Here is a 25,017-nt window from a genome sequence, read left to right on the forward strand (position 1 = left end):
CTGTCAAAGCATAAGAGCTGCAAAATAGATTCAGTTTAACTCAGTCTAAGCCTTTCATTCCATAGTCAGAAATCGAGTCAGGAAGACGAACGGCAGCATTTTCATCACCTGTTTGCTCCACAGGTCTTGAAAGGGGATTTAAAGAAGCATAACAAGAGAACAGAAAATAGAACATGGTTTAAACAGTAGTTGAACTTAGCCACAGATGTGGTTGTGAATATCAAAGTGGCAAAAGTGGGAGAAAACAGCCAAAGAAGCCTTTATGATATATCATATCAATTATTTTAAGAAAATCACTGAGTTCCCACTGTTGGTAGAGAACAATGCTTCAATGCACCAACTTCTAAGAAGGCGAGCATTTGGCTCACAGTCTGGTTTCTTTCCTTTGTGCCTTTCAAAGTAATTTAACATTGCAAGTAGGAAAGAGCATTTCAAACAAAGCCCATTCTCAAACAAACTCCTTCCTTTAGAAATGGTTGCCCTGCGATCCACTTTGCCTCATGATGGCCTCATCCAGGTGGTCAACACTCTTGACACATCCCTGTCTTAGAAACATTTTGCAGCTATAGGTAACCGTTCTTGTCAGTTGGCTCACTATTTGATGATCTTACCAAGCTTGGAAAAATATTTGCTAAAAAAAAAAAAAAAAAAAAAAAAGTGTTTGCAGAGAAATCAGCTGGAGTCGAACTGGAGACTTCTTGTTGTTAATGAGCATGCCCAGTGCTAGAAGGTGCCAGGCAAGGTGTTGGGAGAGGAGAATCAGCAACAATTTAACCTGAGTGCTTCAATACTGACATTATAGACAAGAAATGCCCAGTGCTGTAACCAACTGCTTTCTTAATGACTCTAAGGCCCACTTCCATGAGAGGTAACACATGTCTGCTACTGTAAACCCAGCCAAAAGCTGGTGGCCGGAGAAGTCACAGGACATATGGGGAAACAGCATATGCTTTGCTAAATAGACATGTTGTTAATGACTTTCTAAATATTCATATTTATATCTATAGACTAGCTTTAATCAGAGAAGCCTCATTTGGCAGTAGGCAATGATTAAAAAAAAAGACTTATAACCCAACACGGTGCTAAGGATAAAGGGTGCTTGAATACTCAGCCTTAAAATGGACCATCCACATCACTCCCTCTCAGGCCCAGGGAGTGGTGGACAGACTGTGATATCCAGGGGATGGGGAAGAGCACTATAACTTGTCATGACTATGACATGCCTTTGCATCATGAACACACGGAATCTCTGACCTCTTGCAGAAGACGTGAAAGCAGGGGCAGCTATCTGGGAAGAAAGGGGCCAGCAGGCGTGGGGGTGGATAAGAGAGAGTGACGAGGGAAAGGAACCGTGATACAGATTAGCCAGAAACTGCCTCAAATCCAAAACTAATAAAATACTGTTTAACTTACACACAGACTCTTTCTCCCTCCCCTCCTCCACATTTCCCTCTCTTTGGTTTGAGACTGGGTCTTGCTATAATATAGTTTAGGTTAGTTTTCAAGTCTCCATCCTCCTGCCTCAGCTTCTGAGAACAGAGATTACACTTGTGTACCACTGTACCCGGCTAATACAGACTTCTTTTTTGTTATTACTCCCTAAATAACAACTGCGACAGCCATTTCTATAACATTTATGCTATAGTAGAGATGTTAGGTAACCTAGAGATGATCCAAAATACATGTGAAACTTGAACGGGCTCTGTGCAACTACTACACCATTCTACATAGGCGACCTGGACAGCCGTGGATTTTGGTGCTCAGTGGCATCCTGAAACCCCATGGACAATGAAAGATGACTGTACTGGTGTTCACTGCCCTTGCACAGTGGCGCTGCTACACAGGGGAGAGAAGCAAAAGAGCAGAAATGCTGTGTACGCTTGGCTTCTACCTGATATCCTTTGGCTGAAAGACATGTTTTGTGGCTGGCAGGAATCTGAATAAATCTGAATAATACAAGTTTATTTCAAATATGAACACATATGTGGGAGATACCCGATTCATTTTAAGGGAACCTCTAGGGGAAATTTCTTCTCATTTTGTTTTGTTCTGAAGATTTCAAACAAGTCAGATGCTAGTCCAAGTACTTCTGCTGAGCTTCTTAATGCTCTGCTCCGGTCTGCATCTAAACAGATCTAAGCCCCGCCTCTATCTGACGTTGATCACTGTTTCTTCTCCTTGCTCTGCCCGCACCATTTCCAACAAGATGTTGCCTGTTTTCAGGTACTGGAGTGAATTCGGATAAGGATATTTGATAATCAGTGTGGAACCAGGGTGGCATAACCTTGAAAGGCCCAGTTCAGCGCTTTCTTTCCTCCAGCTGGTGCCACAGGTCTCAAGACAGCACCACAGGCATGGGGTGAGGGGTGGCTAAGCATTCAAAATAGGAGCCTGGAGGGGGACACTTCAGATTCAAATGCCAACAGCTTAATACCAAGGACTCTTTATTTTTTGTTATTATCTTCTTTCAAAATAACCAGTAGAAAGAGATTACCAGTTTCCCTCCTCCCCGCCCCCCCCATACACACTCCCACTCTTAAGTCCACACAATACCATCACATTTCACACACACACACACACACACACACACACACACACACACACTCACGCTTTCTGATGGGACCAAGCATTTATACAGTTTCTAGGCCAGAGACTCCATTGTCTGAACAGGAGATGAACACACTGTCCTCTCCGTAAGGCTTTTCACTCCCTTCTCCAGGGATCTCTAGCTCTGTACCCCAAATCTGACTCTGGCCTCTCCTGAGAGGGGAGTTTGTTTTTGGGGTGGAGACTCACTGGAAGGAGATGCTGCTGCTGACAACATGTTGTGCTTGTGAGCTAGTAGGTGAACCAAAATAAGAACGAAATGAAAGCCGACAAGCAGTGTTGCCCAGGGCAACAGATCACATTTGGCCGGATGTGGGTTTTAGAGCGGCATGCTCGGCTGTTAATTTCTAGTTATTTTTCTGTCCCTGTCACTTGTAGGCAGAACACAAAATATAAGGTATGGAGGAAAAGGGTGGAGAGGAAGCATGAAAAGGAAATAAATCTGAGGTTGGCTTTGCTGCTAGAGTGTTAACACTTGGGATTTAAAACTGGGCAGCACACCTTTCATCTCAGCACCTGGAGGCAGAGGCAGGCAGATCTGAGTTTGAGGTCAGCTTGATCTACAGAATTAGTTTCGTGGCAGCCAAGGCTACATAGAGAAACAAACAAACAAAAGATACAAACAACAACAACAAAACCATTTAAGTTTTAAATATGAACTCAAATCAGATGTTAGAGACAGACGATAGCACACACTCTTCCCTCCCCTTTGCTTTGACTGACTTCAGAATTCACCCAACACCCTCCATTCAGCTGCATGTACACCAAGCTGCCTGTCCAGTCCCACAGACACCAGCCCCAGCTGCTTGGCACTAGAGCCGTGGCTAAGCTCAGATATGCTGTACACACAAATCCCGATGGATCTGGAGAACTTTGAAAAAAATCACAGTTAATAATTTCGCTCTTGCTTATATTTGCTATACTTTTAAATAATTAACATCCACTAGATGATATTTTTAGATTTTTCATCAAATATGTGTAAGAATTAATGCACAGTTATGTTTGTTAATGGTTTTATGTAGCCTCTAGGGAATTCAAAGCTCCATGTATGGAGTGGACTGTATTTTTGGTGAGTTCTGACCTGGAGTGTTCAGGATTACCTAGCCTTTGACTCATGCCTGGACATGGACACCACATCACATGAATACAGTCTGAATATTACTCACGGCTGCGCCATTTCCTTTCCCACTGCATTCTGCTCCAGCTCTGCTACACTGTGTCATGTGTCTGGTGTCTGAGGCAGCCTCCTTCCGCCTGGCCCCCTGGATATACCTCTCCTTCAAAACCCACTTAGGCCACCAACACACACTGCCTCCTCCCTCATTATTGTCTTTACTGCATGAGTTCTGCAGCTAGCAGTGCACATCATGTATTATCATGTGTTTATTTGTAAGGTGCATCTTCACACTGGGCTGGAATCCTTTGGGCATGAGGCATATTTTATATCTTTCCCACTGGTACCTGGTTGACCCTCAGTAAATAAAAACAGTTGAAATAAAACCAGAATGTGGCAGCACATGCCTTTAATCCCAGCACTTGAGAAGCAAAGACAGGCAGAGATTCCTGTCAGTTCAAGGCCAGTCTGGTCTATAGAGCGAGTTCCAAAGCTATACAGAGAAACACTGCCTCAAAATCTTCCCCCATCCCCTCAAAAAAGAGAAAGAAAAGAAAAAGAAATAGGGAGAAAAATCAAAGTTCCAACTATATTGCACTGAGAAAAATTTCATCTAAAACATACACCAGCCCTAACTCCATAAACCGACTTCAAGGATATGAACTCTTGGGATTTCCACCTCTGCGTCCAGTCATCATCGCGCTACGCTACCTTTACTAACAGGGCTCACACAGCTTCATCTCTGCTTGTTGTTCGCAGTAGGGGAAATGAAAGCCACCAAAATCTAAACACATGAAGAAGGAGTCTTGGAGTTGCTGACTCCCTCCATTCAGTTCCTTTCATAAGTTCACAGGACTGGCTATTCATGGCAGTTTGTTTTGTTGTGTTTTTGTTTTGTTTTGTAAGCCTCTCCTATTGAGCAATGCCTGGGGCAGGAGCTTAGCCCAACTCCATTTTAATTCCAGAGTGAGTTCTGAGACTTGTTTTACAGGGCAGTTTATCCTTTCAATCTTGACAGAAGGAAATGGGAAGTGTACAAGGGACTTTTCAGTAATTTGCAACATTTTGGGAGGCAGAGGATTTGAATTCTGGATTGTTATCTGATTGTAGTGAGGATGACAGCCAAATCAGGGACAACCTTTGTTGTAGTAGGGATGTTTCGACCCATCCAGAGAAGGCATCGACGACAGTTGAGAGACACCTGGATCTCCTTACAGGTGTCGGGGGAGAAGTCTTCTGCCAGGCCATGGGCTGTCGGGAGGCCTGGAGTTTGGTGAGAGGGAAACTGAGGAGGTTTGGTGTTGGATGTTGGGGCACTTTTTTTTTTCTTTTTTTTTTGGCTTTAAGGAGCTGTCCATCTCAGGGTTGAAGGGAACACGACTGTGTAGGAAGGAAATTAGAGTTTGATTAGATAGATGAATTAAGGGGTGCATGTGTGATAGAACCTGGGTGACAGGGCAGGAGTTGGGGTGATGGTACGCAAAAAGGAAATGAGAGGGTGGATGAAGGTCTGGTGTGTAAGAGTTATTTTTGGGCTAGTTTATCAGCATTTTTTTTGTTGGGGGGAGAGAGAGAGAGAGAGAGAGAGAGAGAGAGAGAGAGAGAGAGAGAGAGAATTAGTCTTTTTGATTGATTACTGTTGTGTTGGAAGAAGAAAGGGCAGCATCCAAAGAGTCCTGGACAAGGGATGCATTGATTATTGGAGTCCCCTTTTGAGTGAGGAAGCCTTTTCCCCTCCAAATCATAATATGTAAGTGAATTCTCTTCTATGTGTATTTCGAGTCTGAATATACATTAGCAGAAAGATCCTTAGCCGGTGTTAGGGCTCCTGTAAGGGCATTGGATTTGGCTTGCTGCAAAATGGCTCCTAGGGCTAGAGGTTTGTCTTTGACAAGGGTGTATGTTGCGAGAGTTAGAGGCTTGAGGGGGCAACAAAGAGGCTCGTCTTAAGAGTCCTTAGTACTCTCAAAGGGGTTGGGCAGTGAGGGAGACATTGGGGATCCACATTCTAAACAAGCTGAAAAGACCTAACAGGCATTAGAGCAGTCATCGCTATTGAGAAAATGCCTCCACAAGATCAGGCTGTAGGAAAGCCTGTAGGGCATATTGTTATTAGTGATTGATGGGGGAGGGCCCAGTGCATTATGAGTGGGGCCACCCCTGGACTGGTGGTCCTGGGTTCTACAAGAAAACAGGCTAAGCAAGCCATGAGAAGCAAGTCAGTAAGCAACACCCCTCCATGGCCTCTGCATCATCTCCTGCCTCCAGGTTCCTGCCCTGCTTGTGTTCCTGTCCTGACTTCCTTGGATGATGGACAGTGATTTGGAAGCATAAATCAAACAGACCCTTTCCTGCCCAAGCTGCTTTAATCCTGGTGTTTCCTGACAGCAATAGTAATCCTGTCTAGGAGACATGGTTAGGGGAATTAATAGGGCCTGGTGTGAGGAGGAGAGTCCTAGGTAGCCCTAGGTGAGCTGGCATGTTTGGACCTTAATCTTTAGAGACATGATACCCCAAGTAATAAGGTGTTGAGGAGAGTACACACACCATTATAGATATAATGTACATTGCACACATATACATAAGTGTATATATATCATTATATAATATAGGTATATATGAATATATAGTCATTTTTTGTGTACATGAAAATTTTAATAATAAAAATTAAAGGAAAATACCCAATCACGGCTCACTTGTTACAGTGTCACCTTTAATTTCTCTCTAGCCTAACAGGATGTTGTTACGTGGACATCAATCTTCCAGCCCCTGTGTGGGAACACAATGCCACTGTAATTAAGCACGTATCTCCCGCCCAGCACACAGAGATATCTATGATGAGTCTGTGATATAAGACCAAATCAGAAAGACTTCCAGTAGAGTTAGAGAAAGGATTAGATTTACTACTTTGTTGATTTAATCAAGTCAGAAGGCCACCAGAGAAATTTGAGTATACTAAAGATAAGAATGAAAACATGATTAGGCCAGAGGAGATGACTTTTCCAAAGATAAAGGCAATCACTTTAAAACCGAGGGTGATATATCTCTTGTCTTCCATCTATAACAAAGCAAGTGTGTCGTTGTGTGTTTGTTCTGCTTGGCTGTCTTCCATTATCCTCCTGCCTCACTCTGGTCTGCTGTCGGGACCTGCTATGGGGTCATACAGAACACAGCTTCAGTCTCATGGAATTAGCACTGTCTGCTACAAGCGCAGTGAGGACTGGCTCCATCTTTTCCCTCATCTGAGCCCTGGCGCTTGACCGAGGGTGGTCTTATCAAACTTGCCCAGGTCAGTACCAGCTCTGTCTGCATGTTTCTCTCTACGCACACTGTTTAAACTCTCTGCTCTTTCATTTGTCAGTGACACAGCGGAGTAGCCACCGTGGTACCAGTCTAGACGAAGACGGATCAATTGAGTCATAATTCAGCCACCTCAGTATCTGGTACACCACACAAGCCAAGTATCCTTAACTCAAATCCAAGATCTTCCAAAATCTGAAACATTTCAGAGCACCAACATGACGCTACAAACAGAAAATTCCACACCTGACTACACGTGATAGTTCAGTGTCAAAATACAGGCACGGGAGACTGGAGAGATCACTCAGCGGTAAGTTAAGAGCACTGGCTGTTCTTCCAGAGGACCAGCACCCACACGGCAGCTTACAAGTGTCTGTTACTCCAGTTCCAGGGTATCCGACACCCTCATACAGATACACTGTATTTTTTGCAGGCAAAACACAAATGCACATAAATAAAAAATAAAAAAGAGGTTAAGAAAATATATAGGCATAGAACCAAGTTTATTTAGCCTTCCTAAGAAGGGACAATACCCATTATCCCTGTCAGTTGAACTACATAAACTCTTTCATGCACAAAATTATTTGCAACATTGCATAAACTACTATCTACCTATGTGTATAAAGTGTGTATGAAACAATTGAATTCCATGCTCATAATCGATCCTCATGATATCACATGTTTATACAAACATTCTATCCCTCATCCTCCAGTATCCAAAACATGAAACTCCTGGTCTCAAGAACTTGGATAATGAAGCAATAAGTTCAATAAGAAGCAATAAGTATTATATACTACCACCACATGGTGATCAAAAAGAAACCCAGGCTGACAGAGAAAGAAGGAAAATGGGTCTCATAATATGGTTCTCAGTGATCCAGCTTCATAGTCAATGCTCAGGAAATGTGTGGAAACCATCCTGAGTTGAAGTTGCATTGTCTGCGCTGAGAAGTTTGATGGCCTGGTGCGGTATTTTATCTCCCCTCCTGCCTTAGAATGGGGACCAATGAGCACACTGGGTTTGGGGGCTTGAGACATTTTGCTGGTACCCCCGAGAAGTGGAATTGATTTAGCTGGCATGTTTTGAACCTGAACTATGGTGACAGAATTTGGCCCTGAAGTGGACATGCAGTGGTGAGAGCTCTGTCTCTAATCCCCCACTGTCCTCAGGCCCTTCCTGTGAAGGACAGTACGGTTCCTGAGCTGGTGGAGGTGGCCCTTGTGCTTCCTGCTGCTCTCTCTTCCGCAGAGAAATGTGTCAAACTGAGACGTCCAGTCCCAAAGTCAGATACATAAAGCTGCCTCTGAAAGTCACGCCTCCTGATAATTACAACTATACTTTAGCATATAAACATCACTAGACAACCAATTCCCCCACCAAATACCTTAAATCTTAAAATTTATGTTTATTTTATATCTGCAGCCATATAATGCCTGAACTTGACCAGACTTGTAATTTGGGATGAGATAATTGACTTAAAAAAAGATACATTTTCATACTGAAAATATCAATTATGCTAATAATAAACAATGTTCCATCTTGAAGCTTCACCTAACTTCATGTGACATGTCAGTTTAAACACAGACCTACCACAGAGATTTATTCAGTGTCTCCAAGGGGGGGAAAAAGGCACCCAGCTACTTAGCTGCAATATACAATTTTTATCATATGCAGAATTGTACAAAATGCATAAAATTACCTTTAGATTATGTGTATAATGAAACGAAAATGTTCCATGTTTGTCTTTTTTAATTATTTTATTTTGAAAGTTTCTAAGATCACTCATGAGGTCCTGTAATATTTTGGTGTGATAGACTAAAAAAGCAAAAAAAAAAAAAAAACCACAAACAAACAAACAAACAAAAAGCCACCACCACCACCACCAACAACAACAACAAAAACACCCTGTAGAGTCATTAAAAGGTTTACTTATAAAAATAGATAAAATGAAATTGAAAAGGGCTAGAAATAAATAGAAATAAAGGAAAATAACAATGCTCTTTGAGAATTCAAAATAGCTTAACACAAACATTCATGGCCATGAACTTTATAAATTTCTCACCATATAATTTTGAAATATCTAGAGCTTCTCATCTATATGTACATAAGGAGAAACTACAGTGGGGAACTGGTATACATTCTCAGAAAACAGCACTTCAGAGAAAACATGCCAGGCGGATACAGAGCCTAGTGAGTATTATGTGTAATCAACTACACATTTCAAAGTTACACTTTTTGAAAAGCAGTAACTTGGAACTTTTGAAATGCAATAGAACGGAATGTTGGCAAACTTCCTTAGAGACCAGAAATTGCTTTGCTTCTTAGTGGTATTTCTCAGAAACAAAACCCACCAAAAGTGTTTGTCATTCAGTTCTTATACTCTGCTAACAAACCCTCCTGTCCCCTTGGGGACAGGACACAGGGCTACAGGCAGCATGGGCTGCGCAGCCCAGCTGCAACCCCAGCCCTTTCACAGCACAGTTAAGGCGCCATTCTCACATGGTATAACCTCATTTACTACTTGAGTTCCAGTGTGGTTTAAGCAATGTAATTTAATTAAGTTCATCCTTGTCTAGTTATAGTATAAGATGTGCTGTAACAACTTGAGGCTCCCAAGTATCGGGAAAACCACAGTCGTCTGTAAGAATGTACAAATTAAAAAGGGATAGTTTGAAGATGACATTGCATTTTGGCAGATCTTTGAGCAGACAGGAAACACCACCTGAAGGGACACCGCAGAGGACTTTCCCCATCTCCTGCTATCTTCTAGCCAGCATTCCTCTCAAGGCCCATGCGCCTGTGCCTTAGTGAGGCCCACAAGGCACAATTCCTGGTTAAGGCTGAAGCCCAAAGTTTCATTTCTGAAGTTTCGTGTTTTTGAGTCCCAGATTTCAGAAACAAGTAGTGCCTTCCTTGTTTTCGTTCACACAGCACTTCTCTTACATGGAGGATCCACCCACCGCTTCTCGGCATCTCTATCACAAAAACTTTGGACCGAGATGCAGAGTGGCTCCAGGAAAGCGCATGCCACTCTTCAGCACGGGGTGAAATACATTCCCCGAGGGAAAGAGAAGAGGTACACGTGATAAGTCTTAGCGGGCGCCTGTACCCGGGTTCTCGGGAATACGAGGACATTCTATCTTTCATGATTTACAATATTTTCTGCACCTTGACTCCAAATTAAATTAGAAAACCCGTGTCTGGTATTCAAACTCATCCTAACCACATTTTACAGAGAAAAGGAGACTATTTAAGAGTGAAAGATTATGTTCAAAAAAAGCAGAGCCACAGTTTCTCAAAGTTGTGAATGAAGGGAATCCTTTGAGGTATGTATTCGCCAATTCTCAAAAGTCTCAGACTAGCAATTAACGGTGCGGTGGCCTAAAACGTTCCCAGGGGTGTCTTGTCTCAGGCTACTAGTTCAGCTCACGGGTCCCAGGCCTGAGACAGGTAGCATTTCCTAAGCAGGAAATCCGTTACATCGGTAAAAAAACGAACAGGGGCAAGAGAGGAGAGAACTCTAGACGTAGCACAGGTCAAGTGCAAGGGGTGCGCACTGGACTTGGAGGTGCGCCAAGGAGTCCGGGTTCACGTGGCCAGTGCGAGGACCTGTGTCGCGCGGGTTCGCTCCCATTGGACACGCGGCGTGGCCGCCCAAATGCCCGGAGCTGCGGAGCGCGGGGCTGGTGTGCTGCTTACCTTGAAGACTGATGGGGCTGTGCGGAGAAGCGCCGGGCTGCCCTGCGATGCACCGGGTGGCGCCGAGATGCGCGAGGCCGCTCTGAAGTGCACCCGGCAGAGCTGAGCGGAGACGCGCGCGCTTGTCTTCTCTGGGCTGGGACCGCCTGGAGGCCAGGACGCGGGCTCGAGGAGGAAGTGCTATGAGTCCCTCCCGCGCAGACTCCTGGCTTTGCACCAAAGTTCTTGCAGAGCCTTGACAGCAGACTCAAAGCTCCGCCTCTGGAACTCCGCAAGTTTGGCAAGTTTGGACGGCTTTTTCAAGCCCGTGTCCCCCACCTTGAAAAAAAAACACCCCCCTCAAGGTTAAGAGAAAGCCTCTCCTTTTCTCACCCAAGTGGGTCTTTGTGTTCTCCATTAGATAAGGACTAAGATTAAGCCCAGATGCTCGTCTGAGGACTTAACGACAGAAGTTTCAGGCGAGCTGAGAAACTCCCTACAAGGGAGTTCACGGGTTGATAACACCTACAAGCAGTTAGGGGCTGGGACATTTCTGAGGTGGTCAACGCCAACCCCGTTGTATTGACAACTTTGAGACTTCAGGGGAAGAGATGTGAAGATGGAAGCGTCCACCTCAAAAGTTCCTCTTTTTGCCCTGTAAGCCCCCTGAGCTTCTGCGCAGTCTCCACTTCCCCCAAGACTGCCGGTCCTCATTGTTCTACCAAAAGGACGCTGCTTCTGTTGAGGTTGGTCTCCTGTTTCTTTTATTTTCACACAACGTGGATCAATTCTGATCTATTAGTTCCACAAAAGATAAAGAGGACAGTTTATTTTGCAACAGCCCCTGCAGCCCTTGCTGCACTTCCTCTATCCAGCCTTTGTGCAAGACTTCCTGGGCCAGCGTGGTAGGGTGGACAGAGGAGTGGCCCAGGGGGCTGGCTGGGAGCACCAGAATGTCTGTTGCTGGAGGTGGGGGTGGAAGAAGGGCTCTGCAGGCGTCTATTCTCAGCCATCTCCTTGGCAATTCCTCTGATGTAAAATGTGCAGAACCTCCGTAGATTTTTATTTTTATTTTTAGACAGGATGTCACTGTCTAACACTGGCTGACCTGAAACTTGCAATGTACATTAGTCTGGCTTTGAACATACAGAGATCCTCCTGCCTCTGTCTCCTGAATACTGGGATTAAAGTATTCATGCCCAGCTTCCGGGTTTTGTTCTTTGTTTGTTTTTGTTTGTCTATAGTTTGTATAACATTGGATTGACTGGTACTCACTTCTGAGACAAAGTGTTTGGGGAGATTTGAAAACACAGACACTAAAATCAGTTATGATTTGAAATGGTGATTGAATTACTCTCTCTTTCTCTACATTGCTGTGTCTTTAAGGGTTTGTTATAGAGCAAAGTGGTGGAAACATGAAGACATAGGTAAGGCACACAAATTAATTTCAGATAGCTCCTGTATTCAATGGGAAATTGTATATTGAGTATCTAAGGACATTGTAAGTGTTGAGAAGAATCGCTGCTTTGCTAGATGCACACTTGGCAGAAAATAGTCAATGCGCTTATTTAGCATGCTGAGTAATGGGTTTTGAGGAAATAAATGACGAAGGATAGTGTAGTAGTAGGCCACTTGTTGGTCCCGGCTGCCCAGAACCAAACTAATCACACAGAAATTGTATTAATTAAATCACTGCTTGGCCCATTAGCTCTATCTTCTTACTGACTAACTCTAACATCTTAATTTAACCCATTTCTATTAATCTGTGTGTCACCACGAGGTCGTGGCCTATCAGCAAAGTTTCAGCACATCTATCTCTGGCAGTTTCTTTATTCATTAACCAATAAAAGCAACACATAAACAAATGGACCTCCTTCTGAACTTCCTTCTACGGACATCCTCAGAAGAGGAAAAATGATCAGAGAGGTTTTTTTTTTTTTTTTTTGGCAGCGAGAAGATAAGGACCAAAGCATTCCAAGAAAAGACCAAAGGAATACATTGTGTCAAGAAAAGACCAAAGGAATACATTGTGTCAAGAAAAGACCAATGGAATACATTGTGTCAAGAAGAGATGATTAGGAAGACTTCAAGGCTAGAGTGGAGTGGAAGAGGCAGGCAATGGTGGAGGATGAGAAGAGAGTGTGAGCAGGAGCCAGATCAAGCAGGACCTTGTGGTCAGTGTGGATGACTTTGGGTTGTATTGTGACTGCAATGGACAGCTAGGAGAAGGGAGATAGCAGCCAGGTGCTGGATTGATTGTGCTAGAAAACATCATACAGACCAGTGAGTTCTTGGAAAACAGTTGAATGGGAGGCAGAGGTGAGAGATAGAAGAGAGGGAGGGAGGAAGGAGGGAGAGAGAATGTGGATAGATTTAAATTAATTTTCTTCTTACTGGTTTCTGGCAGCAGTTCAGATGAAATGATTAAAAACGATGGTAGCTAAACCCAATGTACAGATTTAACCCTATAACCCCAGTACTTGGGAGGTTAAGGGAGTAGGGTTGTAGGTTCAAGAGTAGTCTGGAGTACATAAGACTTTATCTCAGAAAGAAATACAAATATCAACATTAAAATAATAGTAGTTTATTTGAATAGTATCCTAACGGCAGGAATTATGATTTGCTGATGGGCTCAGGGCAGAGGTTGGGGAATGCCAGAGGGGTTAGAAACTGTGATGGAGTCACTATCGACTCTGGGACTAGGCCAGAGGTCAGGCTACATAGAAAGGTCAGTAGGAAGCACTTAAGTAAGCCAAGACAAAGCTTTGTCTTCAAATACTAAGAATAACAAAAATATGTTAAACAAGACTTGAAGCTGCAGATTGGAGGATTGTGTTCTAGAGAGAAATCACCCTGGCTATCACAAGGAAACTGCTAACATGAAGAGAAGAATGGATACGGGAAGATTTCCAAGAAAGTTGGGAAAGAAATGATAATGGCTTTGTTTGTTTGGTAGCCATGGAGACACAAAGAAATGGGTGCATCAGGAAGCTATTTACAGACTCTGCTGGCCGGAGTCCGTGGTAGCTGGACATGAGCAGAGTGAGGGGGAAGGATGAGGTATGATCCTGGAAAGATGCTCCTAGTACGATGGCTGATAGATGCCAGGTAAGGAAATCTGGAGAGGACTCTTTCGTCAGGAGAAGGTAATAACATTTATTTTGAGCAAGTCAAGTTTGGTAAGCCTGTAGCACAGCTATGTGGAAACATAGCTGTACCAAAGAGGAAAAACTATTGATAGACTGTTGAAGGGAGCATAGGGCCCCTTTGTTCCATCTTGCCCAGCTAGCTTAATCACACTGCCTGAACTAATCATACAGAAATTGTATTAATTAAATTACTGCTTGGCCCATAAGCTCTAGCCTCTTATGGGCTAACTCTCACATCTTGATTCAACCCATTTCTAATAATCTGTTTGTCACCATGAGATCATAGCTTACCAGGAAAGATTCAGCATGTCTGACCTGGCAAGCTTCATGGCGGCTCTCTGCTTCCTTCCTCCCAGAATTAAGTTCTGTCTCCCCACCTACCTAAGTGCTGCCCTATCAAAAGACCAAGGCAGTTTCTTTATTCAACCAATGAAAGCAGCACATAGACAGAAGAACCTCCTACACCAATATATTGAACACATACAAATCTCCATTATGCTGAAAGGTGCTGTACTATAAAACAGAAAACATTTCAATATTATGTCATCATATAAATTTCTTAAAACTCAACCTTATTGTGTGAAGAATGGGCAGACAGGAAGAGCTCTGGAGGGGCTAGGGAGAGGTAGAAGTGGTGAACTTGTGTTCAGTGGTGACTTTGGTGGATGTGTGTGTATCAGAATTGGGAAAATCACACATTTGGAATAATTGCAGCTTCCTGTGTGTCATTTACACCTTAATACGATTGTGAAAATTTATTTTCTTCTTGTCTTCTCTTCTTCCTCCTCCTCTTTTTTTAAAATTTATTCATTTGTTTCTTTTCTTTTCTTTTTCTTTTTCTTTGGTGATCTAGGGACTAACCTCAGGGCCTCACACTGCATACACTACCACTGAGCTACACCCTGGCTTCAAGAATTGGAATGTACCTTGGAAACTCTTCCCTAGTTTACTTTAGTTGACCTTCCATTGCCCTTTACTCTTTGTTCTCTTTCTCTCTCTTTGCTTTTCATTTTATCTTCCCCTACTCTCTTGTCTTGTTTCCTTCCAGTCTTGGCTTTGATTGCAAAGGAATCTGTTCAAAATGGAAAATTCCATATGAACAATTTCTGACCCAGGGAAACTTGTGCTGTCATTTTCAAATTTGCCATCAATGTTGTAAGTGCCATCAAGGCCTAGTGTAGTCATCTGACAAGCAGAATTGCTAAGGCTTGCCAAACATAACCTGTGATCCAGGTATTCAGGAGACTGAGACAGGGTAGGAGTTCAAGGTGAGCTGGATTTACCCAGTGAAACCCTGCTTCAAAACTAAACAAACAACAACAGCAAAAAGAAAACTTCATAAAAGTCAAAAGAACAATTTATAGCTTGAGTAAAAGAATAAAATAATTAATTACTGAATTTTTAATTAGAAGCATATGAAAATCTCCTCTCCTTTTAGGTTGTAATTTGTTTTTCCCTAAGATAAAAAACAAATTGTCATTCTCTCCTGGCACTATGCTCACATTAGTCAACAAAATGGTATTTGATAAAATCATTTCCCACTAACAGCTTCCCATTATTTCAGCTTTCTTCTTATCTCAATTCTAAGATACTTTTCATTGTCATTTAAAAGGAAATTTTATCTGACTTTTTCCTAGCTCTTGCTTCAGGCTGGTATGATTGTCTGCCATTCAAATCGCAGGGTGCGGTTCTCAGTGAATCTCTGTGGGCAGGGCTACAAAGTGCTGGACTGGGCAGAGCAAGCAGGCAGGCTTCATTTGCCCCAGCAAGGTTGCCACTTAGTTTTTAAAGAAGTACTTAGCATTTTAAGAAGCTGTCCTGGTTGGAAATAGATTACAGATATGAAATAAAGACAAATCCAGATTTAAAAAAAGACCTCTATATGGGTCATAGTGTTGGATAAATGTACATAGGGTTGGGAGAGAGAAGAAAAAGTGTAGAGAGAGTTGGAAAAGGAGTAAATCGTTTAAAAAATAAAATAAAGTCTTTAAAGAAACAGAGTACAGACAGTCAGAGATTAAAAGGAGTAAAAATAAAAGCCACCTAAAGATGGACTATACACAGAGAGTCTGGATTATGTATATTATTGTGTTTTCTTTGAATGTTTTTGACTGCAGAGGGACATTTGATTCTGGGAACTGTTAAGCTAAGCCAACATACATACTTTAAAGGTATCTTGATTTCAAAATATGGGTCTAAGGATATGTTGTTTTGAAAAAGAGGTTCTTCTTTTGTTTCCACAGAGGATGAGAACCTGTGGAATTCTTCCAGACTAATGTGGTTTGATGGACTAGGACCTCTGAAAGGTTGCCATGAACATCCCCCCAAAAGACTTTGCCCAACAAAAATCAGGAAGCAGTGTGAAGAGAACTATGCTCAAATTCCCTAAGTGATTGTTTATAAATGTTTGTTTACATTTAAAGGGGGATACACTATAGAGATTTGCATTGGTATGGATTTTGGTTTATTGGTACAAATTTAAGGTCAATTTTGCTAAACTGTGTATATGTAGTTCTGATCTTGATTAAGGTATTATATTTATTCAGATCATTTAAATATATAATGTATAATTAAGAAATATAAGTTAATAGATAGTCATCTATAGTAGTCAAGCTTGTAGTCATGTTAGTTAGATTACCTAGATGTATAGAGATATATTTCAGGTGAATAGGCATTCTTCAAACTTTTCAAAGACAACAGAATATGGCATTTAAAATGTTTAAGAACTTAGGACTTTTCATGACAGTGAGACACATCTGCTCCTGGCAGCACCAATCTACGTCAAGAGGATAATGGTCATTGAAGAAGCTCCTCATGGAGTTTCCTAGCTATTTGGGCAAAAAACTGCTTTTGCCTGGACTGCTTGATGAACTGGACATGCAGGACCTGCAGAAAAATGACTGCTAAACTTGCCTAAATGTGAGATGATCCTTTGGGGTTCCTGCTTCATGAAAGAGACTTCTAGACATTCTGCAGGACACAGAAGAAAGTGAGTGACAAACTGCCAATATAGGTGGAACTGTCTTTGAAATTTCCTGCTTCATGGAAAAATCTGCTGGATACTATGGTCCTGTAGACTGAAAATGGATGCTCCAAAGGGACAAAAGAACTTTGGGTGATTATCCAAAGGCAGCAAAAAGGCATCAAGATGTCTCTGTCAATTCTAGTGTTTTAGAAGTTCTTACAATGAACTTATTGTTTACTTAGGTAATATTCTATCCTTCTGGAGTCTTTGATTGAGTTAAAGAATGTATAGTTTTAGTTTTCCTTAGTTATGATAAAAGATAAAATATATAACTATTTTATGTCATTTTACTGTGTTAAATTAAAACCTTCCTTTTTATTTGAACAGAAAAGAGAAGGTGATGTGGGATTCCCCTCTGTATGCTGTGAATACCATTAGTTAATAAAGAAACTGGCTTGGCCTGATAGGGTAGAATAGAGTTAGGCAATGAAAACTAAACTGAATGCTGGGAGAAGGAAGGCATAGTTAGGAGAAGCCGTGGAGCCACCACTGGAGACAGAAGTGCTGAAACTTTGCTGGTAGGCCACGACCTCGTGGCATTACACAGATTAAGAGAAATGGGCTCAATTAATATGTAAGAGTTATCCAATAAGAAGCTAGAGCTAATGGGCCAAGCACTGATATAATTAATACAGTTTCTGTGTGGTTATTTTGGGAGTCTGGGCAGCTAGGAAACAAACAAGCGGCCTTCTTACTCATTCCCCTTGTTACATTCTGGGCACAGTAGGTGACTGTACTGTCCAGATGTGGAGCATGGAGGACGTTGCTCCCTCCATGGAAGTCGGATGGGAATCTAGGTACTTGTCCTCTGGAGTGACAATCTTGTCCTTGTAGTCTCAGCCAAAAGCTAAGCAAAACCAGGTCTCTTCTCTATTCCCGTTCTCTCTTGGCCTTTTCCTTTACTCAAACTTTAACACACAGGTGGGAAAGCAGAATTCTGCTCAAATTGCATAGAATTTCACATATGTTTTCTACATTTTACATGGCTCACACCCATTAGTCATTTTCTTCTGCAACACGGAATCTTGAGTAATGTGCCCAGTTAGAGGGATTTGCATTGCAGACTCCTCAGTGGGGCCTCCAATTGTACCACCCGATTCTGCATCACCCTCTCGGTACAGTTCGCGCACAACTGCACCTTCCTCTTGTGAGTCCGGGTAAAGGCCCGGAGATTGAACAAAAGACACACACACAAAGAGACCTGGGTCATTCGTCAAGAGATAGCCAAATGCCACTTTATTAAGCTTATTCCAAAGCTAATATACCTTGGCCCCAGTAAAGGAATTCCCGGGGGGGGGGGAGGACGAGGGGAACTGGTGCCATGTGGGAACTCCTTCCCAGGCAGGGGGTTAGGGGCAGAGAGCAGCGACAGACAGTGGGTCTGTGTGGGAACTCTCCAGGGCAGGTGGAAAATTACCATACCAAAGGTGAAACAAAGCCCTTCAGCTAAATCACCAGGCTATAACAGAGATAACAGAAACTAGCTGGAGCTTAGCTGGCTGACCAAAACAGTCCTCCAGACTCACCCCAGGGAGTAAGGGGGGGCCCTACAGGTCATGGCTGTGGTAATAATTTTGGTCCATGAGAATGAAGCGAATGCATCGTTTAGAACTGTAGAATGACTCCTTCCTGATGTTAGGAGTGTGGATCCAGTTACTGCTCTCTTCCACCATAAGATGCTCCTGGGTTCAGAAGATGGATAAGAAGATATTGGAGGAGCGAACTAGGGAAAGTCTGGGGTTTGAGAGCACTGTACGATGAGTGTTTTACATCTCAAGGCTGTTTTCTTTGAGATAGTCTCTGAGGGAATAACCCTTGTGCAATTAAGTCCCTCGTGTCATATCTCTGTCATAATCTTCTCCATGGAGCTCAGTTTCTGAGTTTCTGAAGTTTAGGAAACAGGAATTTGTGTTGCGAAGTGGGTGGCTCATTGGGTGAATCATTTGCTGCACAGGATGGAGTAGCAGATTCCAGGTTCCCCAGAACCCACATCAAGCAGTATGCAGTAGTGTACATTTATAATTTCCGCATGCCTGAGGTGGTGTGGGAGGCATGGACAGAAGAGTCCCTGGATCTCACAGCCCAGTCCGTTGTCCATGTGTAGGCAGTGGTGAGCAGCGAGGGATCCTGCCTCAAGCAAGGTGGATGGAGAGAACTGACGTCCGAAGTTGTCCCCTGACCTTCACAGATGTTCTGTGGTACTTGAGTGTCTACATTCACACAGACCCACACAGACAGACAGACAGACAGACAGACACACACACACACACAGACTCACACACAGACTCACACACACAGATACACACAGACAGACATACACACATATCTACACACACAAAAACATACACACAGACAGACACACACACAGACATACACGCACATATCTACACACACACACATATACAAAGACAAGCACACACACAGATACACACATACACAGAGAGACACACAGATACATATCTACACACACACAGTTGGGGGAAGAAAGGTGGAAAGAAAGAAACAGCAAGAGAGAGACAGACACATAAAGAGACAGAGAAGAACTCAACTTCTCTGTTTTCTTTTTATATGTGATTACAGATAATTTCTATCTGACATTTCAGTCCTGACTTCTGAGGCTTTCGAGAAGAAGACAAGGGCACGCCATTTAGGTTCCCACATTTCCTGGGACAACTTTACTATGCAAGCCTAGTGCTCCCAGCAGGCTGTCTGTGCTGAGCAGTGGTATAGATCAGGGAAGAGCCTCCAGACAGGAGGATGTGTATGTGAAGGGAGAAGGATTTCCATTCATTCTGGCAACTACTAACTTGATAGCCCCTCCATGCACTTCTGCCAGAACCGCCACACTGTAGTTCACAGTCTGGTCTAACCAGTCACATTTGTTTTAGCTATATTGTTAATTGGTGTATGGTAATCAGCATTTCTCCCCGGGACAAGATACTTGAGAACATCCATTTACAGAAGTGAAGGAGCAAAGGAGAGAAGGAGAGGAATGAACTAGTGCAGAGTGCAGGAAAGATGCTGCCCCTGATGTCTGGGAAGGAAAAAGAGGGAGAGTGGAGAGAAAGGGAGAGGACAGAAGATCCAAACTGCAGAACAGTTGGGAGAAGGGGAGTAGGGAAAGAAGAGGACAAAGGAGGTGGGGATCAATGACCTAAATTCTTCTAGGCCTTACCTCTTAAATGATCCCAGTACCACTGGTTGGGGAGCTACACCTTTAACACATAGACCTTGAGATACCTATCTATTAGAGTGTACAGTGAAGCTAAAGTCTCACTCATTCAGGTATTTACACATTTTATATGCTTTATAAAGTATGTTAATATATAAACACACATTATATACATATTTCACACACACAATATTTATATTGTTCACACATATGCATGTGTGTATCAGAGGAGAACTTGTGGGAGTTGCTTTTCTTCTTCCATCATGTAAATTCCAGTAATCAAACTCAAGTCAAAAGGCTTAGCCACAACTTTTACCAGCTGAGCCATCTTGTTGGCTCACATTTATATGGTTATGTAGATGTAGAAAATTGTTTTATTTATATCCCCAAATTAAGTGTTATTTCTCTTCAGAGCAATTGATTTTGTTACTCATGAAAGACCTCCTCTTTAATAAATCCTTTTAGTCAACATTTCCTCAAGTGAATGAACGACAAAATAAATGTTGTCGTCTAGGCCCTCAGACCGGAAGCTGTTTCTGTAAACCTTTCTCTAGAATGATTTACTTTAAAAACTAAAAAGGAAGTCATTAGGCAGAAATTAGGCAAAGCAATGCTAGAGCACTGCTTTTATACTTTCGTATTTAGCTATATAGTCACTCTGAAGATGAGCTAAGAAAATCTGCTTAAGGCACTTAGAAGTAATCCAAGACATTGCTAAATAGTGTTTCCCTCAACATACAATTGAGTCTTTTTTCATCAGTAGCTTGTTTTTTTTATTGCTTTATAAATAATACCGTTCAAAATTTCCACTTCCTCCCCTCCTCCCATTTCCCTTCTGCTCCCCTTATCACCTTCCACTTCCACCTCCAGTCCTAAGAGAGTGCAGGGTGCCCTGCCCTATGGGAAGTCTAAGGCCCTCCCCACTCCATCCAGGCTTAGGAAGGTTTGCATCCAAATAGACTAGGTTCCCAAAAAGCCAGTACATGCAATAGAGACACATCCCAGTGCCATTATCAATGGCTTCCCAGTCTGCCCCAATTGTCATCCACATTCAGAGAGTCCAGTTTGGTCCCATGCTCGTCTTTTATAGAAAGATGCTGTGTGACACTATTCCTGGGGAGACATGAACAAATGTCTCCTTATTCCAGAGAGGAAACTGATGACAGATCAAAGGACAGATACCACCAGAGTTCAAGCTGGTGAACCAATGAGTTTTATCGGAATTACTTGTAGGAATATAGGTGAAGGGTTACTTACAGCACTAGAAATGACTCAAAGGCAGTTGCATCACCAAAGCCCACCCCAGCATGGGGGACAGCTGATGAAAGTGGGGGGAGCTGGAGCTCACTGCTCAACCTGGAGGCAGTTAACAGGTGGGGGAATATCTTTTCCAGGTAGTTCAGCTGGACTCTGCTTCTTCCAGTCCACTTGAGCCTCTTCTAGGAAGATGAGCTTGTTTGAGAGTCTCTCAGCCACCCTTAGTGTTGCATGTATGGGGAGGGAGGGGCTTATTGAATCTTGCCAATTTCAGGGACTTCCTGCAACCTTTGAGTGGTTTGCTTCCTGAGCTTAAGGTGCTTCCCTGCAGGGTGGAATGTTCCATCTCCCTTCTAACATCCCACATCTTAAAGAGCTTTCCTTGAAGATGGACAGTTTTACCCTAGAGGATATTGGTATACAGCAAAATAAGACCTATTTAATTTATTAAACCTTTGTCTTTCTTCTGGAAATCTCCTGATGTTCTTGCTCAGTGGCAGGGTAGGGACTAGAGACGGAAGCTGGCAAGGGTCCCCAGAGTAGGTTTCAGCTGCTCTTCCTGTGGTAACACATCTGTGTCACTATGGATAAATGCGCTATGACGGCACAGGCTGGAGCAGTTCAGTTCACTCTGACCAACTCTAACAAAGAATCTTATCATTTAAAAACCAATCACAGGGCTTTAATTAATTATATTTTTTCTTGAAGCAACAATGATTTCCAAATCATAGACACCTGTTCCTCTATTTATTTAAAACTTTTAGTAGATGAAGTTATGTTTATGATGTACATAATGGCATTTGCTGGTTGCAACATTACAAAACGGCCAAGTTAAGCTAGAAAATTAAGCATACACATGGACTCAACTACTCATTTTTGAGTGGTAGAAGACAAAGATTTCTCCTAGGAGATTTTCAAGTTCACAGTATGTTATTATCAATTGTAGTCACCATGCTCTACAGTAGAGGTCTTTAGTTATTCTCCTCATCCCCTGACATTTTCTATCCCTAGATAATATCTTTCCCTTCCTTATTCCCTTTATAATTTTCACTCCTGTCTTTCTAGTGACAACTCGGTCAAATGAATGTTTGTTGCTAAGGGGCCATTGTGACTGTCAGTCACTTGTCTATGCCTCTCTGCTATCGTTTAGCTCACTGAGGTAATCTTCGTGATGCCCACGAGGTATTTGTGGTAGGCTTCTGTTTAATGGTTTTATAGTCCACTTCTTAGTAGATCTGTCTCAGTTGAGTCAGTCTAAAATATTTTTTACTTTACAGCCAGTTAGAGCCACTAAATTTATGGTTGGAGAAAAGCAAGTAAAACTCCATGGCGAGAACCGCAAATCTTGTGCAGACAACTTGAGGCTGTCCCTGGATTTTAATGTGATGGGATTGACAAAGGCCTTCTCACTTTTCACAGTTGTGAGATTCAGCCACACATTAATTAAAATATTAACAAAAAACACTTGTCAGGCCGCACTTGCTTTTGATATCAAATGAATCACTATCAAGGCCTTTAGCCAACAGATTGTTGGGGTTTTTGGAGCTAATAAATGACCCTTTTCTCTTTCCTTCTTGGACGCTCAGACAGCTAAAGGATGGGCATAAAGAACCTCGGTTGATGGTGTACAGCAATAACAACACCAATAGCAGCCATGGAATCAGTAAGGCTGAAGTGGAGAATTTGGTTTGATGGTAGGTTTCCAGTTCTTAGTTCACCTGGTGCCAAACCGAGCCGCTGCTTGTGGCCCTCGGAGCAGCACCTTACAGTCATCCCAGGAGCTCATCAGACAGAGCAGACACTCAGCTCCCCATGCCCGGGTCAGTTAAACCACATTGTCAGGGGGCACAGGAGGGCGTCTATAGTTCTGAAACACTCCCCACGTAATTCTCAGGGAGTACAGAATCTCTGAGGGTGAGCACCACCGGGCCTGATAATTACCGAGGCAGGAGAAAGAGAAAGCGCCTTGCAGAAGACCTCAGGCTTTGTGCACCTGAAAATGAGAAAGTCAACATGGGGTGAACCACTCGGTTCAGTGAGAGAAGAGTGGAAAATGAACCATTTTTTGTCAATTTCAGAAAATTCTCATCTTTTATCTCATACGGCATTTGCTCTATTCTTTTGAGATCTTGATTGTACATGTGTGAAATATGCTTTATTGTGCTAATATATCTTAGGCTCTTTTTTAAAAAAATAGATTTTAATCATATTTTTCTCTTTGTGATTTGGTCTTTTATTTGATTTCCTAGTTTATTATTTTGAGCTTTGCAGTCTTCTGCTTAATATAATTGATTTGTTCCGTAACTTCTATTCTAGAATTCCTATTTGATTACAAAAACTGTTTGGTTCTCTATAGTGTGCAATTCCATCAGATGTCTTGAACATATCAATCATAATCATTTTGAAATCTATGTCTGATATTCCCAGGATCTATACTTTCCTAAGAATCCATTTACTCTTAGCTATTTTGCCATATGGACTTACTTGCATGTGCTGGATGCCTGACTTTATTCGTCACTGTAGTTGTTCTGTGAGGCCAAGGTCAGCTCTAAACCCACAGGATTCGCTGCTTCAGCCTCCCCAGTGCTGTAATTTGCAGACTATGCCATTCTTTTGTGATTTAAAAACAAGCAAAGCCCATGTCTTATTAGATTGGTCATTCTGGAGAAGAGCACACACACACACACACACACACACACACACACACACACACAAATTCTCAAATCCTTGCCCACTCACGGGCACATAGACTAGTAGATAAATGAAAAACTTATGATATTTCGATTATTATGTAAAGACTGTGAATACAAAGCTGATTTTTTTCTGCATAATGATAGTCTATTTGGGTTAGTTTAGTTTTGTAGATAGATTAAAAACGAAGTGATATTGTGTTTTGAGTTATAGTTGCAGAATTAAAACAAACAGACAAACAGACTTTGGGGCTAGAAAGACAGTTCATCTTGATAAAGTGCTTGCTGGGCAAGCATAAGGACTGAATTCAATCTCTAGACCCCACATAAAAAGCTGAGCATGTGCAAGATATGCTAGTACAATGGTGCATACATAAATTTTGTGGGACTATCCAGCCATAACCGATTTGACTGAAGGCCACTCCATGAGATGGAACCAATATTCAACACTGCTTGGGTGACCAAGAACCAGAAGCTAGAAGGGACTCTGTAAAACAAAATAGTTCTGGTACAATAAAAGAAAATAGCGCAGTGATAACTTGACGGCCCATGACATTCTGCTATACTTACAGATCAGTGCCTTGTTTGTCTATTGGCTGGGATGCTTCCTCTTGCAACAGATGGGACCAGATGCAGCGACCCACAATGAGACACTGCACAGAGTAGAACATTCAACCCTAAATGGAATGTCTCCATCAAGTCCCTCTCCTCAGAGCTTAGGGAAGCCTGTGGAAGAGGAGGTCAAAAGAGTGTAAGAGTCAGGGGGGCTGGAGGACACCAAGAAAACAAGGCCCTCTAAATCAGCATGGGCAAAGAGACCTCAGAGACTGAAGCAGGAGGAAAGGGACCTGCAAGCGTCTGCACCAGGTCCTCTGTGTTTATGGCTTCCAGTTCAGTGTTTGCACGGGACTCGTGAGCAAGTAAATAAGAGGATCTCCGATTCTTGTGTCTTCTCTTGGGTTCTTTTGTTTGCTTGTCTTGCTCAACTCCTATTTCAGTGTGATAGCTTCTGCGTTTTGTTATC

General features: G+C 42.5%; 1 protein-coding gene and 1 long non-coding RNA gene across 3 annotated transcripts in view; one reads left to right on the forward strand and one right to left on the reverse strand.

The window, feature by feature from the left end:
• Apbb1ip (amyloid beta precursor protein binding family B member 1 interacting protein) overlaps positions 1-10,855 on the reverse strand; it is a 98,182-nt gene extending 87,327 nt beyond the window's left edge. The window contains exon 1 of the mRNA XM_048460665.3: positions 10,722-10,855. The gene's annotated coding sequence lies outside the window, so the exon portion shown is untranslated. The remainder of the gene's footprint in view (positions 1-10,721) is intronic.
• A 453-nt stretch (positions 10,856-11,308) lies between these two features.
• Positions 11,309-17,504, forward strand: LOC125417268 (uncharacterized). Of its 2 annotated transcripts, XR_015005014.2 has the most exons (4): positions 11,309-11,446; positions 12,651-12,874; positions 13,657-13,808; positions 16,093-17,504. It is a non-coding gene; the product is annotated as an uncharacterized LOC125417268 (long non-coding RNA). The 2 variants fall into 2 exon arrangements; XR_007237095.3 differs by having other exon boundaries at positions 12,651-13,808.
• Positions 17,505-25,017: the final 7,513 nt, after the last annotated feature.

Source organism: Myodes glareolus, chromosome 14 (genome assembly GCF_982192425.1).
Source record: "Myodes glareolus chromosome 14, mMyoGla1.1, whole genome shotgun sequence".
Classification (NCBI taxonomy): domain Eukaryota; kingdom Metazoa; phylum Chordata; class Mammalia; order Rodentia; family Cricetidae; genus Myodes; species Myodes glareolus.